This window comes from Pinus tabuliformis, chromosome 1_1, assembly GCF_031772625.1.
Source record: "Pinus tabuliformis cultivar Carrire ecotype Pingquan chromosome 1_1, CPIR1, whole genome shotgun sequence".
NCBI classification, from domain to species: domain Eukaryota; kingdom Viridiplantae; phylum Streptophyta; class Pinopsida; order Pinales; family Pinaceae; genus Pinus; species Pinus tabuliformis.
In genome coordinates, this window is record NC_142297.1 from 978,289,508 (window position 1) to 978,308,083 (window position 18,576).

An 18,576-nucleotide genomic window follows, 5' to 3' on the forward strand; every position below is an offset into this window, starting at 1 on the left:
AAAGAAAAACATTATCACTCATTTCTCTGCCCCAGGTACTATCAGACAAAGTTTGAGGTCCGTTAAAGATGATATCGACAAGCAGCAGCTTAAAGGAGTTTATAAAATAGAGTGTTCCTGCGGAAAATGCTACATTGGTGAAACAGGTCGCTCCCTCCAGACAAGACTCAAAGAACATGGCGCGGATATTAAGAACGAAAGATCTCGTACTTCAGCCCTGGCAGAGCACTCCTTAAAGACAAAACACCATATCTGTCTCGAAAGCGCATCAATTATTGCTAGGGAAGAGCAACATCAGAGACGAAAGATCAGAGAAGCGCTTGAGATCATCAAACATCCTCATAATCTGAACAGAGATAATGGCGTGGAGATTAGCGGGAGCTGGCTTCCCTTGATCAAGGAAATAAAAAGCGCAAGCACTTCCCCTGGTAATAGGTAAAGGCCTCTAGCAGGTAAGTTATCCCTCTCCTTTCTTGTGTCTTTAATCTTTGTTTTCATTTAGATCTAGGTATAGGACTTTGGTAATATTCTAGAATATTCTAACCCTAGATATTATTTTCCTTTTGGCATTAATATTCCCTAGGTTAAAAATTTATTTCTTTTTAGAATTCTTTTTACCTAGGTATAACATTAATCTCACTTTAGAATTAATAATATTATATATTAAAACAAATCAATATGAATAATAATTTTATTAATAAGAATTATTACTAATAATATTATAATTAATAAATGATATAATTAATATATATAAATAAATAAATAATTAATATTAATTAATATATTAATAATCATAATATAATTGATAATATATTAATAATACTTTAATTAATATATTGAGGAATTATTTTATAATTATAAATAATAATATAATTAATTAATTAATAATAATAATTAATATAATTATTATAATTAATATTACTAATAATATTAACTAATATATTAATAATAATATAATTTAATATAATTAATATTAATAATAATAATATATTATATAATTCAAATAATTAACATTAATAATAATATTATATTAATATTATTAATATTATTAATAATATTATTAATATCCCCTAGGTTTATTTCAATTTCTTATTAGAATTACTTCTTCCCCAGATATAAAATTAATTTAATTTCATAATAAAATTAATATTATATACTTAAACAAATTAAAAATAAAAATAAATAGATTTAATATTAATAATATAACTAGTATGATTAGTTTTATAATTAATAATATGATTAATATAATTAAATATTAATTAAGTAATATATTAACAATAATAATATATTATTAATATAATTAATAATAATTAGTATTAATAATATATTAATAATATTTAATTAATATATTTAGGATTAATAATATATTCAAGTTGAGAGACAATATTCTTCCGAAGGTCGAGCGCGCGCGGAGCTGGAGCGAGGGTTTGGAGAATCGCAGCAACAGCAGCTTCGCCTTGGCCTGGGCCGCAAGGCCTGTTTTGGGGCCTGGCCTCCGCCATGGCCCATTCTGATCCATCTTCTGGGGATGCAGAGAAAGCTTTCTCTGATTTGGTAAAATCTCTGCCCCCTGTCCGTCCGAAGCCAGCAACATCCAAATTTGTTAAGAAACTTGATACACTCCAAGAAGTTCAGTTACCTCCTTCTCTTCCACGAATGGCAGCTTTATCTCTAGCAGAAAAAGGGCTCATTGGGCAGTTCACAGGCTTATGGCCCTCACCAAAGACAGTCCAGAGATGGGTGGAAAGGAACTGGTCTGATAAAACTCAAGGAAAGATTTCGATTCGATTCTGCGGCAAAGGCTATTATACCTTCCATTTTGAAACCAAAGCAGATAAGGATCTGATATTTAGAAACGGGCCCTATTTTATGGACTCTCGAGTGTTATATCTGAATAAATGGACCCCTGATTTCGACCCTGAACTCGATATTCCGAATGCGGTTCCGGTTTGGGTCCGTCTTCCCCATCTCCCCCTGCACTGCTGGGGAGATGACTCGGTAAAAGAAATAGGGAATGCAGTCGGCAAGTACATCGACAGAAGCGAGCCTAAAGATAACATGCAAGCGTGTGCAAGGATTTGCGTAGAAGTGGACCTTGGGAAAGGGCTTCCAGAAGCCATCAAGCTGAAGGTGGATGACTGGAGCTACATACAGCAGCTGGACTATGAGCAAATTCCATTCAAATGTAAGGTATGTCATGAATACGGCCATTTTGCCAATAGATGCTCTAAAAATACTAATCTTGACTCTGAAGATCAAGGAGATCAGTGGGAAACTGTGAAAAAAAAGAAAGCAGCACCTCAGGCAAAACAAGATCCACCTCCTGAACAACCGGGACCCTCCTCTCCTCGCCCCACCTCTCCATATTTTAACCCTCCTGGACCTTCCCTTGACTCTTCCTTCCCCTCCTCTTCCAACCCTTTCCTTATTTTATCCTCTGATGATCCTCTGACTGATCAGCCATCTTCGAATCTGATTGAGCCCCCCTTGATTTCTTCGACCCCCTCTCAGCCCGTCATTGATCCTCCCCCCCTCAGAACCACCAGAAGTTCCTCCAAAGACTTTGGCTCCTCCGGTGATATCCACAAGAAACCTGGACCAGGCAGAAAGTCAGCCAAGCAGCATCGGGAAGAAAGCACGCAAAAGGACATAGCCCTAGGGATCCAAACTCCTATGGAATCTTTCATTACAGGTTCACAAGAGAAAGAAACAGCAGGTAAAGAACATGAGAGGTGAGCACCTCCTCGCTCGAACGCCTCATGATGAAGCTTTTATCTTGGAACAGCAGGGGTATGGGGCACCCCTCCAAATCAGCTGCCCTACGAGATCTTCTTCAAACAGAAAGACCTGAAATTGTTCTGATACAGGAAACCAAGCAAAGTCAGAACGAAATGCAAATAATTATAGAAGCCCAAAAAAATTTCTCAGGGGCCAGTAGCAACTCCAGAGGAGCCTCTGGAGGAATCACAACCATGTGGAATAAGCAGTACTGGGACTGCAATTCCTTTGTCCTCAATCAAAACTGGGTTAGGACCAACCTTACCAACAAGGAAGAGAGCTGTGACTTAATCATTTATAATGTCTATATCCCCAACCATTACCAGGAAAAGGAACAATGTTGGAAGGAATTGAAGGAAGAAATAGACAAGGAGCAGAACCCAAATGTTATTCTTGCTGGAGACTTCAATTTAATTCTTCATGCGAATGAGAAAAGGGGGGGCACCTTCACCCCCGACCCCTCCAGAAGACAGCTGGAAATGATAATGGCTGAACATGAACTGATGGATATCATTCCAAAAAATAGGAAATATACTTGGAACAACAGAAGATTGGGGCCAGGCAACATTATGGAAAGGTTGGACAGAATACTGGTCAATGTTTCCCTTCTCTCCTCCTTTGCCGCAGGCCACACCAAAATTCTCAGTGCCACAGCCTCAGATCACTTCCCCATTCTCTTAACGCTGGACTCCCATGCTCATTTGGGACCAATTCCGTTCAGGTACAATCCCTTGTGGAGAGACAGCGCTGAGGCCGAGGCTATCATAGAAGAAACTTGGAAGCAACATGTTAAAGGTTCCCCAAATCATATTTGGGAAACAAAACTTCGAAACATAAGGAAGGCACTCAAGGATTGGGCAAAAGCCAGCTATCAAGAGCCAGAAAAAATAAGGAAAAAAATACAGCAGGATTTGGAAGAGATCTACAAACAAATAGAGGACCATGGATTCACTCATCAGCTGAAAAGTAAGGAATGGGAGGTTCAGGGACAGCTAATTCAAATAAAGAGAGCGGAAGAGATCAAATGGAGGATCAAGTCAAGAGAATTATGGTTAAAGGAAGGTGATAAAAATACGACATACTTTCATAAGCAGGCCACAGCAAAAAAAACAAGGAACAATGTTACTACTATTATTGATAGTCAAGGCAGCCAGCATAATGACCAAGAATCTATAAAAAGAGCTGCCTTCCTCCATTACAATTGTCTCCTCACAGAAAATCAAGGAGACGCTGACTATTCGGCCTTCCTTAAGCATCTTCCGGAAAAAATCTCTGTTGAGGAGAATGACAGGTTAAACAGTGAAATTACAGAGGAGGAGATCAGAAAAGCCATCTGGACTTTACAACCAGACAAGTCCCCTGGTCCAGACGGTTTCCCAATAAATTTTTACAGGGACCATTGGCACTTGATAAAAAAAGATCTTGTTAAAATGATGAAAGGAATCCAAAGGAAAAAGAAAATGGGGGGCTTCACAAATTCAACTTTTCTCGCCCTCATTCCTAAGGAAAACCGCCCCACTTCTTTCTCCAGATTTAGACCTATTTCTTTGTGTAACACTTCTTACAAGATCTTTGCAAAAATTATAGCAGCCAGGCTCCAGCCACTTCTCCCTTCCCTTATATCTGAAAATCAAGGAGGCTTCATGACCAACAGGCAAATTCATGATACCATCACCTTGGTTCAAGAAGCTATCCACTCCAGCACATCTAGGCAGGAGAAAGGCTTCGTTCTTAAGCTAGATTTAGCTAACGCATTCGATCGAGTAAGACACTCCTTCTTGTTCGCTGTCTTGAGGAAAATGGGATTTAATTCTGCCTTCATCAGCACCATTGTCGCTTGTATCTCTGGCCCCTGGATCTCGCCTCTCATAAACGGCCGCCCCTGTGATGCTTTTCAATCCTCAAGAGGGCTAAGGCAAGGTTGCCCTCTTTCGCCCTATCTTTTCATCTTGATGGTTGAATCCTTTAGCAGCACCCTTGAACACAACAGAAGAGTTGGTCTCATCTCTGGTATCAAGTTTGGAAACGGAGTGAAAAATATCAATCACTCTCAATTTGCTGACGACACTCTGCTTATTGGTGGGGCATCCACTACTATAGCAAGGCGCTTCAAAATCCTCCTCGATCAATTTATGGCGTGCTCAGGAGGAGAAGTCAACTTCCAAAAAAGTTGCATCTATGGATGGAACATCTCCAATCAAACAGCCCACAGTATTGCTAACATCTTTGGAGTTGCCTTCAAAGCAACCTGGGACCACTTTACCTACCTTGGGATGCCGGTCACCATGGGCTCTCTAAAAGCCACCACCTGGAATGAAATAATAGACAAAGTCAAAAGGAAGGTTCAGCAATGGGGAACTCAATGGCTTAACCCAGCTGGCAGATTAATTTTGCTCAAATCAGGTATCTCCTCCTTACCTTTATACCGATTCACACTTTATCAAGCTCCTGCTTCTTTTCACTATAAGCTGGAAACCGCCCTCCGCAATTTTTTATGGCAAGGAGGGAAAAAAGAAAAAAATAGATTCAATTTGGTCAATTGGAAAACTGTAATTCAATCTCCAGATAGAGGTGGGTTGGGAATCAGAGCTCCTAAAATTCTAAATCTCGCATTTGGGATTAAAATGGCTTGGAGGCTAATTAATGAACCAAAAGCCTGGTGGAAACAGGTCATTGAATGCAAATATCTCTCTGATAATAGACAAAGACTCCTTGAAACTGATAATCCCAATAGAGATTCTACCAAAATCTGGCACCTCTGTAAGAAAGCAATCCCCACTCTCATTCAAAACACCTCAAAGATTCCGGGGGAAGGGAGCAGTATAAATTATGCCACTGATAAAATTATGGGTTTCCAACCTCTAAATACTGTTGAAGAAGCCATTCCCTTCATCCTCTATCTTAACAGCAAAGGCATTCAGAGGCTGGACCAAATTTCAAAATGGGATGCTGATACTGGAGCTTGGACTAGCTGGGACTTTCCAGTTATTCCCCCACACTTGGAATCAAGCTATCAAGCCCTCCATAAAAATCTTCAGAACAGAGCCCCCATTAAAAAAGGAGCAGCAGATGGGTTTAGATGGGACCCCACGGGCTCAAGCTATACCATCAAATCTGGCTATCAATTCATTTGCAACAACACTTACCAGACTCCCGTCTGGAATCAATGGAGAACAATATGGAAATCTGAGGCCATCCCCAAGGTCAAATTCTTCATCTGGTTGCTGTTAAAGGGCAGAATCCTCACTTCGGAAAACCTAAGAAAGAGAGGGATACATGGACCTTCAATCTGCCCTAATTGTTGCTCTGAGGAGGAAAACATCCACCATCTATTCCTTGATTGCATCTTCGCGAAGAAATGCTGGACCATCATGTCCAACTTGGGCAATATAACATGGCAACCTCAGCAAAACATTGCAGAGACAATCCAAGATTGGAGAAGGAATTGCCCTTGGAAAGATAAAAGGAGCAAGATAGTCAAAAGAACTTGCGATATCATACCTCACAACCTTCTTTGGAAAATCTGGCTCACAAGAAACAAGAAAATCTTTCAAAACAAAGAGGGCAATGTTTGGAAGACATGCAACAATGCTCACCTCTTGGCGCAGGAGACGATGGCAGCCAAATACTCAGGAACAATTAAAGCAACAGACTATTCAGTTGAGGAGAGGCTCATGATCAAGCATATTCTAGGTCGTTCAGGTCATCAACAAAGTATTCAGAGAACTGACAGACAGCATCAACACCAGACCAGGGATTGGGAAATTAGACTACCAACCCAGGATTACAAGAGGTGGATCCAGAGTAACAACTGCCCAATTTTATACTTTGATGGCGCCTCAAAGTCCAACCCAGGACCAGCAGGCGCAGGAGGTGTTATCATTGATGAATTAGGAGAAGAAATCTGCAACTACGAATGGAGTTTGGGGGAAAAAACAAATAATAATGCAGAGGCTCTAGCACTGTATCAAGGGTTGTTGCAATTAAAAAGCATGGGGATTAGAAAATCTCTTGTTTTAGGAGACTCCTCCATAGTCATTGGCCTTATGAACCATCACCGGAGATCTCCAAACAGTAATTTTCAGCAACATATCCAACGCATCAATCTCCTCACCAAACACTTTGAAAAAATCAGATTCTGCCATATCCTTCGCACGCTCAATGGGGAAGCGGATAAACATGCGAATAACGCAGTTGGACATCTGGAAGGTGCATTGAGGCACAATCACAGAGATTTTTTCCAGCCTCTGCCATGAAGCAGGCTGACCCTGACATTGCCCAGGCACGCAGATCCAGCAAGCGTGTGACGGGCATGGTTACAACAGTCCTAGGACACTTGACAGAGAGTATGAAGCGCATAAACAGTCTCATTCAGGCCTTGATTAAAAGAATAACTGACATCCTGAAAAAAAACAATCACCTCAGCGAAGGACGGAAGAACGATTGCACTGCTCCAGCAAATCGACTTAGAGATTTAGGAAAATATCTTAATAATATAGAGGATCCGACTTCTGCAATGAATTCAGGCCATGGTTGGTTCCGTTCCATAAATACGGGCAGAGGAAAGCAAAGACTTGTCATACATTGCTATGAGCAAGAGCAGCTTCGTTGGAATGAAGAAGGCGCACTTGTCCAGAGTCGAAGACGAAATCAATCTCTGGTATCGCCATTCCTTGCTTTGATTATCTCTTCTCTAATCTTTATCGTGGTGCTTTTCAGGAATAGTTTCAGTGGGAAGGCGAGAACTACTGCTCCATTCTTTCAACAATCTCTGTTTTATTTACTTCACCTCTGCGGGCCGTCCTCCATCTTTCAAACTTGCCCCTTTAGTACGCCCCTCTCTGGTTCATTCTCTCTAATCTCCAGTATTTCCCCTTCAAGTTTGCGCGCTATCATCCAGACTCTCTTTTATTTCCCTTCTCTCACTCAGAAAGTGAGAGCTGTTAGCACGACCCCCTTTTGTTTATTCTCCCTAACCTTCAGTACTCCTCCTTCAACCCTACGCATCATCATCCGGCCCTTCTTATTCTTCTCCCGCAGCAAAGAGGAGTTAGTAGCCCACCACAGTGAAACCGCCCCTCAGAGAATCCAAGCCCATGTAGTGATGGAACGTCCTGAGCAATGCTTTCATTGCCGCGATCTTCAGGCCGAATTCGAAGAGGTCAGAGCTCAACAAAGGGTATTGGAAGATCAAGTTCGGAACAAGGAAGCCAGGCACGCTGAACAGATCCGGAGCCTGGAAGCCAAATTTGACGAGCAGTTCAGAATTTTACACAGCAAATACCGCACAGAAATGAACCTGTTTCTCCACCGAGTTCATTCACTTCATGAGCAGTTCAACGGACTCAACAATAGATGCATTCACGCTGAGGAATCGCTGGCAATCTTAAGGGAAATCATGGAAGCAAAGCAGAAAGATAAATCAACATCCTCAAGTGCAAAGCCAATGGAAGCAGACCAGAACCCAGAGGATTCCACAGCGAGAAAGATGAGTCGTATTGACATTGATTAACTATGTGCTGTAAATGCAAGTTTTGGTGCCACCAGTATGTCCGAATTTATAGTAGCAATAGATGTTTTTTAGCTAGAAGTTATAGAAATCAATTCAAGGACAGGAACCTCATGCTTTCTCCTTGGATTTGTAATGCTCTCGAAGCAATCTATGTATGGCTTCATGCCTTATTCCCTTTTTCAATCAATATATAGCAGTCGATCTTGTCAAAAAAAAAAAAATATATTCAATAGCAATAAATAATTAATATAATATAATTAATTAATAACAATGATTAATATTATTAATACCATTATTATTAATTAGTTAATATAATAATAATAATATTAATATAATCAATTTAATTAATATTAATAATATATTAATAATATAATTAATTAGTATCATTAATATTATTAATAATTTAATTAAATTATTTTGAAATTAATTTCTTATTAAGATTAATATTAATTATCAAAAAAAAAAATAAAAAAAAAATTAATTAAAATAAATAAAAATGATAAAAATTAATAATTGAGCCGACATGTTTGTTATTCCTAAATGTTTCTTTCTCATCACTATTTATTACTTCTCCGCTGCTCTTCTGTCATCATCATTCTCTCATCCTGACGATGGATCCCACTTGGGATTTGAAACGTTGGTTCAAAAATGACAAAACTGTGGATTCTCCGGTCAATTATTCAAAAAAAAATTTGGTTGTGTTGATGGATTTTAATTATGTTTTATAATTGTTTAATTGTCTGTGTTATTCGCAATATTTTTGATCCATTGCACTAAGTAATATAGGCAACTCCACACATAATTCTGTAATGCCTTTATTAATTTCAGATCAAGTGGTATCAGAGCTTAAGTCTTTTAAGGTTTGACAAGTTTGTGTAGATATTTGAATGCTAACTAGGTTAAGGCTCAGATGAGGTGAAGGAGAACTTGTTGAGGCAAATCCAAAGATCAGAAGGGTCTTTTCACAGAGAAGGATGGCAGATGAAGCTTCACTGGGTACAAAATCCCAATTCTTGGATAGTTTCATGACAATACATGCCATGGTGGAAGAGGTGTATAATGAGTTCAAAATGGGTAAAGGTGAAGGTACTTCATCACCTAAACCAGACAAAGGAGCAGATGAACCTTTTATTTTTTCTGCTCTAGATAAAGAAGATAAAGGAAAAGGAAGAATGCCTCCTCCACCAACTCTTCCATCATAATCATCATCGTCATCATCCTCTTCTCATAATACTAGCTCTTCTAAGAAGAAGAAAGAGAAACACCTCTTTGATCAAATTAGATGTAAAATTTCATTCACCAATTTATGATGGAGAACTTAATGCAAAAAAGCTAGATAATTGGATAAGGCAAATTGATGTATATTGAAAAGTGCAAAAAGTTGATTTAGAAAGAAATAAGATCTAGCTAGCTAGCCTTCGTCTAGGAGGAACTACATTTGTATGGTGGGAAGGCAAGACCCAAGAAGTTCTTGAAAAACATGGTAAAATCATTTCAACTTGGAATGAATTTGTTTCTGCCATTAAAAGGAAATTTTATTCTTCGGCTTATATGCAACAAGCAATGATGAGTTGTTAAACACTATGTCAATTGAAGGGTCAAAGTGTAAAGTTTTATACTCGGAAATTTTGTAAGAGAGCTTTAACATTAGGCATATCATTGGACTCACTAGAGACATTGTTAAAATATATAGGTGATCTTCATAGTTATTTGAAGCATACCATACTTATGTTTAATCCCAGTAGCTTAGATGATGTATTAGTCCAAGCAACTCATCTAGAGGCTAGTGGTAAATTTGTAAACCCAGATGTTGGGAAATCATCCAAATCTTTTGAGAAAAAGAATAAAGGAAAGAATAAACTGGAATGGAAGGAGAGGAAAACAAACACTGTAAAGAAGGATAAACCTTCATGCACTCATTGTAAGAAGGAAGGACACAATGAAGCACATTTCTAGTCTTTGCATCCAGAATTGAAACCCAAGAATTTCGGGGGTAAAGAGAAAAAGAATTATGCTGCTATTCAAAAAGACTTGGCGCTAGACTCAGGTGACAAAACAATAGTTACAACCATAGGTATAAAAGCTAAATATTCTGAAGCATATACAAGTAGTTCTTCACATTTTGTTGATAATGAAAGTAATGAGAGGAAAAGGAATGAGTTATTTCATATTCGAGTCATTTCCAAGCACAATAAAATTGATACTTTATTTGATAGTGTGACACAAGTAAATTTGATTTTTGAAACAATTGTAAAGAAGTTGGGTCTAGAAACAACACCTCATAAGAATTCATATCCATTATGTTGGGCGTGTGATAAAACAAATCTACAAGCTACAAGACAATGTAAACTTTGGTTTGCTATTGGATCAACATTTGTAGATGAGGTTGAGTTAGACATAGTCCCGTTGGATATATGTGGCATTGTTTTAGGAAGTCCATACTTATACGATAGAAAATTTGTCTTCTATCAAGATGAAAATAAGTATCTACTCACTAAGGATGGAATTGAATATATTGTAAGAGCTCATAAACTCAGGATAGGTTAAAATAATTGTGAATTCAAGTAAGCAATTTTTACTAATGGTTGTAAAGGCAAATGATCCTGATAAATCTGACGCATTCTAAGGTTGTATCCTAAACAGAAATTAGATTTAGTTAAAGTTGTTTCCAATTATGATATTCTATTTCAAGAACCTAAGGGGCTCCTACCCAAGTGGGAGATAACACATGATATTTATTTGCAGCAAGATGCTCCACTACGTAACATTGGAATGTACAAGTTATCAGCTTTAGAGAATGCATAGATAAAGAAGCAGGTATAGAAGTTGCTCGATGAAGGGTTTATACGACTAAGTACATCACCATGCAGATCACCAATTGTGTTGGTGCAAAAGAAAGATGGTTCATCGAGAATGTGCATTGATTTTAGAGAACTAAATAAAATTACAATCAAGAATCGTTATCCTCTTCCTCGTATAGATGATTTATTAGATCAATTAAAAGAAGAAATTTACTTTTCCAAATTAGACTTGTGAAGCAGCTACCATCAAATCAGAGTTGCAGAATAGGATGCATGGAAAAATGCTTTCAAGACGAAGCAAGGACTTTATGAATGGTTGGTTATGCCTTTTGGCTTAATTAATTCTCTTGCTATGTTTATACGAGTCATGAATGATGTATTTAGACCATTTATTGATGATTTTGTAGTAGTCTATTTAGATGATATTCTTGTTTTTAGTAAGACATGGGATGAACATGTAAAGCATGTGAAGCAAATTTTAGATGTTCTAAAAAGAGAAAATCCCTATGTCAAAATGTCAAAATGTGAATTTGGCAGGAAATCTTTAAATTATTTGGGTTGTATTGTAGGGGGTGGTGAATTGAAGATAGATCCCTCTAAGGTTGAAGTCATTGTGAATTGGCCTAAACCCAAATATTCTACAGAGGTTATAAGTTTCCTAGGGGCAGTGCAATATTGGAAAAATTTTATTGCTAACTTTTCATCGATTCCAGCTCCATTACATGCTTTGAAAAGTATGAAACAGGTGTTTCAGTGAGGAGGAAAACAACAGAAAGCCTTTGACACATTGAAAGAAAGGATCAATACAGTGCCAGTACTAGCACTGCCAAATATTTAGCATCCATTTGAGATTGAGACAGATGCAAGTGACTATGCCATGGGAGCAGTGTTGATGCAGCATAGGAAGCCTATATGATATCATCCTGAGACATTTACTTCTATAGTAGTTAACTATCCTACATATGACAAAGAATTATATGCATTATTACTTAGTGTTAAAAAGTGGAAACATTATATAATGGGTAAAGAAACAAGCATACACACAGATCATCAACCACTTGAATATTTACACTCACAAACCAAATTTCAACAATCAAGACATTACAGGTGGATGGGTTTTCTATAGCAATTTCATCTTGTTATCAGATAAAAGAAGGGCATACATAATAAGGTTGCAAATATGTTATCAAGACCAATCATAAATGCATCCAATATACTTAAGCATAATTCAGTAATTCATGAAAGTTACATTGAACAATATGCACAAGATACATATTTTAAGGATGTATATGTAACTTTAAGTCATGGCAAGTAGGTAGAAGAATTGGATTATTATGTAAAGGACCAACTCTTATATCATTTGGGGAAGTTATGCATTCCAAAAATTGAAAGAGTTAACATAATTTGAGAGGCGCATACTTCTCTCATATCAAGTCATTTTGGTGTAAGTAAAACAGTTGCACAATTGCAAACGTTCTGTTATTGGCCACGAATGCATGAGACAATTTCTAGATATATCAAAGGATGTACCATGTGTGCTACAAGAAAGCCAAGTAATAGAAAATTAGGCTTCTACTCCACTTCCAATTTCTTCTCATCCTTGGGAGAGTGTTTCCATGGATTTTGTTGGGGGATTGCCAAAGTCTAGAAAAGGTCATGATTATTTGTATGTAGTTGTGGATAGGTTCAATAAGGTGTATTTTGAAACCATGTAACAAAAATGTCATAGCTAAACAAACTGCAAAGTTGTTCTTTCAAAATGTATGGGTTCATTTTGGGTTACCCACTTCTATTGTATCTGATCGAGATTCTTGATTTCTTGGGAAATTTTGGTCAAGTCTATGGGAGTTAATGGAAACCAGGTTAAAGAAGAGCACAACATTTCATCCGCAAATAGATGGTCAAATAGAAGTGGTCAAAAGGACAATGATACATTTTCTTCAAGGATATTGCAGCAATCATCCCAAACTTTGGGATGAGCATTTGTGTTATGTGCAACATGCTTACAACCACGCCAAACATTCTTCTACTCAGAGATCTCCATTTGAGACTTGTTTTGGTTTTATACCAAAGTCTCCCTTGGATTTTGTCTTTGTTAAAGACATAGCAGTTGATGGACAAAGTGATGCGGACAAATCAACCAAGCTCATTGAACAAATCCAGGAAATTCATTAGGCAGTACAGAAACAATTGGAAAGAAGTCAAGCCAAGTATAAGGCATGACATGAAAAGCATCGAGTTGAGCATAGTTTTCAAGTTGGTGATCAAGTCTGGTTGTACATCAACAAAGAAAGAATGCAAGGGGAGGTTAAAAAGTTGAAACCAATAACATATTGTCCTTTAAAAATACTTGATAAATTTGGTGAAAATGCTTTCCGCCTTGATCTACCATCTTATATGCAAATCTATTCAATCGTTAATGTTGAAAACTTGAGGTTGTATGAACCTTCGTTGGTTGAAGATCCCAAAGAGAAAGGTCAGTTACCTTCCATCGAGGATCTGTTGCCTGAGTATCTCAATGAGTTATAGGAGGACACAGTTCTTAACAGGAGGATAAGGACTTTGTGATGAGGGGATGTTGAGTAGCTGAGATTTGGACTCAAAGGTTTGAATCGAAGTAAAGCATGATGGATAGAAATTGGACAAGTGAAGGAAATTTATCCTCACTTGCTTGATAGCTAAAAAGCCAACTTTTGGTGGACCAAAAGCCTTGAGTGGGGAGGAATGATCCAAAATGGATCCAGCATGGCCTCTAAATCTAAAGTCTTCAATATAAGAAAAAGTGGAACAAGGTTGAAGAGCTCATTGAAACAAAGCTAATGGTGCAAATCGCATGCAAGTATGAGTTTGGATAAGGAAATTAGAACTAGTCAAAGATTTAGGTTAGAGAGTCAATGTCTATGTGAGCAGAACATGTGGCAACCAGGGAAAGAGTCACACGTTCTAAATGATGTTAGCGCAATAGATGATGTGGCAGTGGGAGATTGGTTTAGGCCTTAGGTGATGAGGAACAACAGTGAAAAGGGGAGATCGTCTGATCAAAGGAGATCGACGATATCGCGTCGAAACATACAGGCAAGTTATCTAGGAGAACAAACCCGATATATTTATGCAAAAGAAGCTAAACTCTTTGAGATCCAAAGCAGGGCAATAAATGGTTTATCGAGAGGGCTCTAATGTGGTAAGTGGTAATTCAAGGTGGTCAGCCGATTCCATTTATCAGTCGACACATAGCACACCACAAGAGAGATAAAACCTCTTTATCATGCGGGTAATCCTCGTGCAAGTGGCCCACCTGATATGGTTCTCGACTGTTGGATCAGAGTTATTTTATCAAATGGTGGAGGTCGAGTGGACTGTTTGGTAATCCCGCTAAGCGTGAACTATCGGATTTAAGAGGATAGATCAATGGTGCAGAATGTCTAGAGTCGTTGATGAATGAGACGCAATAGCTGTCGGATTGTCCTATCTTGAGATCAACACTGGGGAAAGGCTGCACGGTTGGGGTCCACCCTGTGCCCGCCAGTGCTTTTGTTTATAGTATTTTTCTATTATAAACATATTTTTTCCACGTTCAATGCAAATTGTAACTAAAACGTGTTATAAAAACACAATAACAGGGAAATTTGATGGGGGATGTATTTTGGAATTGTTCCAGGGGGTTTGGAGGTAAAGATGACAAGCATGGTCATGTTTATACTCATTTTGACTTGAAGATTCCAGCGAAACTCAGTGGTGAGTTCCATTTTTGTGTTGAGAATTTGTGTTGAGATCACACCTGTAACAATCATTTTTTAAGACATAATATAGAGGTCAGTAGTGGAAGCTAGGACTAAGAGACATAACTAATAAGTCTGGTGAACTCCTTTATCAATTTTTGCTATGTTGATGTGTTTTAATTATGTTTTCTAATTGTTAGTTGTATGTGTTATTCGCAATATTTTCGATCCATTGCACTAAGTAATATAGAAAAATCCACACATAAGTTTGTAATAACTTTATCAATTTCATATCAGTTGTGAAATTTCTGGGAGGAGCAACTGAATTCTGCCCAAAATTGCACAATTTCAGGGCCGAGTAGTCCTACTGGGGTAGATTGCGTAGTTTTCACTAGGAAGGTTGACTAACAAGATTGCACAGTTTCTGAGCCCATTAGGCTGTCAATGAGGATTGGACAATTTCTGGAGGGAAGGTTGGTTCCCCTCCATAATTGTGCAATTTCTTGCGGAAGTTTATGAGCCAACAACTAGACCAAATATGGAGAAGCAACTTGTGAGGGGAGTGAAGCAAGCTATCATGCATAGGATGGAAGGCTGCTAGAAAACCACTGAATCTCATGTACTTGATAGTGCAAGACATGCTATTGAGGATGGTCAGTAGGGAGGCTCCAAAATGAAGCTAAGGAAAAGAATTTGACGCTGGTTGTAGTCGCTACAACAGGTCTCTAAAGACCATACATCCAATACCATTGGCTTATCGCATTATTTCCTAACTACTCTTTCCCCTTGCATAATGTGGGTTAACCACTTTATTTATTAATTATGGCCCATTTATTTATCATCCTTACATTATTCATTGCATTAGTCCCTTGGGTAACTCCCTATGTATCAAATATCATCCCCTTAGGTATACTACATTTTGTAGTATATCTGACCTAAAAATGCATTAAAATTGCAAATAATCTCAAGAGAAATACAAGAAAAAAGTATAAAATCTTTATAATTTTATTAATAAAACCCTTGATGTAGGTTGACATCACAAAACTAATCAACGAAGGAGTTCACTCCCCAGGCCATGTGCTTGTCAATACAATAATACTTGACATATCTCAATGGGTATTCTCTAGCCGCTATATAGGCTTCATACATATAATACCATGGGTAATTACCATGGGTCTCTAAATACCATACATCTAATACCACATGCTTATCACACTATTTCCTAACTATTTGTTGTCCCTTGCATAATGTGGGCTAACCACTTTATTTATCATCCTTATTACATTATTCCCTTGGGTACCTCTCTCTATATCAAATATCATCCCCCTAGGTATACAACATGAAGGATCAATAGTATCTTCCTATGATGACAAATGTATGTTTTTCTTAAGGTATGTGCATTTATTTAATGCATAGATAAATAAAGGGCTTGCATGAAATGTGTTAGGGCCTAAATCTACCTCAGGCTGAGAAAGGTAAGTCTAGGGTAACATCAAACCACACTTAACTTGGTAGCTAGCCCTACTAGGTCAGGAGAGGGCTCTCTCTTTGTCAATCTCAAGAAAATATAGCAAATGAAGCTTGATATGACTAATGTAAAGACTAATTTTAGGCTAGGTATATGCTCAAAGGAGTTTGATTGAATTTGATGATGTTCTGCTAGTTCAAAAGTGAAAGGCAGTTTTTGGTTTGGGGATTAGACACAGTCTTGCAGAGTTTTCTATGGGAAAAGGTAGGAAAATGGTTTAGTACTTTAAAATAAGTGAGATGGAGAGGCTTAAGACTGGTGAAGAGTTTGAGAGAGCATGAGAGTCTCATAGATCCTCTTCAAATAGTAGAAAACATAAATAACTAAACAAACCCTAGGTAGAGCACTGCAACTTCAATGATTTCTACCTTTATCCTTGATTCATTTAGTTCAGCTGAAAGAGAGAAAAAATAGAATACATAAACACATGTAAAACTTGAATTACAGAAGAATAAACAATACCTAATCAACTTGCTACAGGAATCCCACAAAATGCTGCAAACCCTGGTATATTCCTTTGCCAAACTGTAGAGATGAATGTACAATGCTGCTCAAAAACTTTCACAAGAGTCCAACCTTGACAAATGACTGAAAAAGAACTAGATATAGACCACAAAAAACTCATGCTAGGATTTAGGAGTTGAATTCATGAGTTTAGAAGCTATTCCAACAAAATATAAACTAAGAACTGAAAAGTAGGCAGTGGAACAACTTGCCTCTAAAACCTAAGAAACTGATTCATTCAGTTGCAAACTACCTTTTCATGATGAATCTACTTCGATAGTGAAAATTTAACATATTTACATCAAAATCAATCAAGTTACATAAAATTACATCATGAGTTTGACTGTTAGAGATAGAAAAGTCAAACTGAGAAAAAAAACTAGGCGAAAAATAGAGTTTTTTGGCCAAAATGACAAAATTTCATCTTGTGCGCTGCGCTCTTGTCCTTGTGTGCCACGCTACTTTGGAGCTGATTTTGGAGGCCTTTCCCTGCACCAAATTTGCTTCAAGTGGGCTTGTTGGAAAGTTCTGCCTATCTACTTTCCAGAACAAGTGGCATTCTGAATTTGGTCTACATTTCCCCCTCCAAAAATGAGTTCTCCCAACACTGCTTCCTGTGTGACCAAAAAGGAGTAGAAACGTAATTTTTGAGGTGTTTTTGACTCTTTTGTAGGCTCAAAACTTATCAAAATTTGTTTGCCATGTGAGGGAATTCATATTTTTCCATTAGGAATCTAAAAATGCTAAGTTTTACTCGAAAGGAGGTCCCTAGCAAAAGCACGCGCCAGGTGGTGCGACGCATAGGCAGAAAACCCTGTTTTTTAGGCCAAAAATTCAAAATTTGTAAAAAGTTTCCCAAATTTCTTGAAAGTTGGGGTGAGTGTCCTTCATTTTGTGTTGTGTTGGGCTAAGGAAGCCTTAGCCAAGACCTGGAGTCTATCTTTCTCTTTTCTCTTCCTCAATGCTTTCTTCAATTTGGCCTTCAAAAACCTGATTCTTGCTTTGCACAACTTGTTTCTTGCCAAGTAGTGGTAGGCCATGTGCCTCAGCATATTTTTCTCTCTGTTGGCCTTCTCTAGCATCTTTTTCAAGTGCATATTTTCCCTCTCAAGCCAAGATTCACGATCAAATTCAATTTCTTGTTCAAGTGGTGTCAACTTGACTTTCCTCCTCTTAGCAGCTTGCTAGTTTTCTCTTATGTTTTGGAGCTCCATGATGGTTTGATGATCCTATAAATATTTTTTCCTTTGCTCTAGATAATTGATTATCCACTTGGCTCTTTCCAGGTTGAGAGACAAATCATGAATGTCATCTTGCTGCTCTTGAATGATCTCCTTGAGCTTTGAGCTTTGGGAGCCCAAATCAGTGTCATCATCCTGAATGACAATGAAATATCTCTTTTGACCTTCTGAAGGCCCCTCATCATGCAATGGCTGCTTACCCTTGTCCTGTACCTACTTTTCTATTGAAGGAAACAAGACCCCTTCTACCCCGGGTGGAGATAGTGCTCGTTTCGCTGCTGCAAACAATCTCCTAGTGCGCTTTTAGTATGTGACAAACACTGGCACACTGGTGGTTTGAGTCTCATGCACCTCTTGCCAATGTGAAAGCTCTCTAGCCTCATGAAAAACTAGTGGGGAAACTTGAGAGCCTATGAAGACCTCATGTGAAATGAGCTCCTCCCATGAAATATTCAATAAACTAAGCTGATGCAAAACCACAATCTTGATTAAT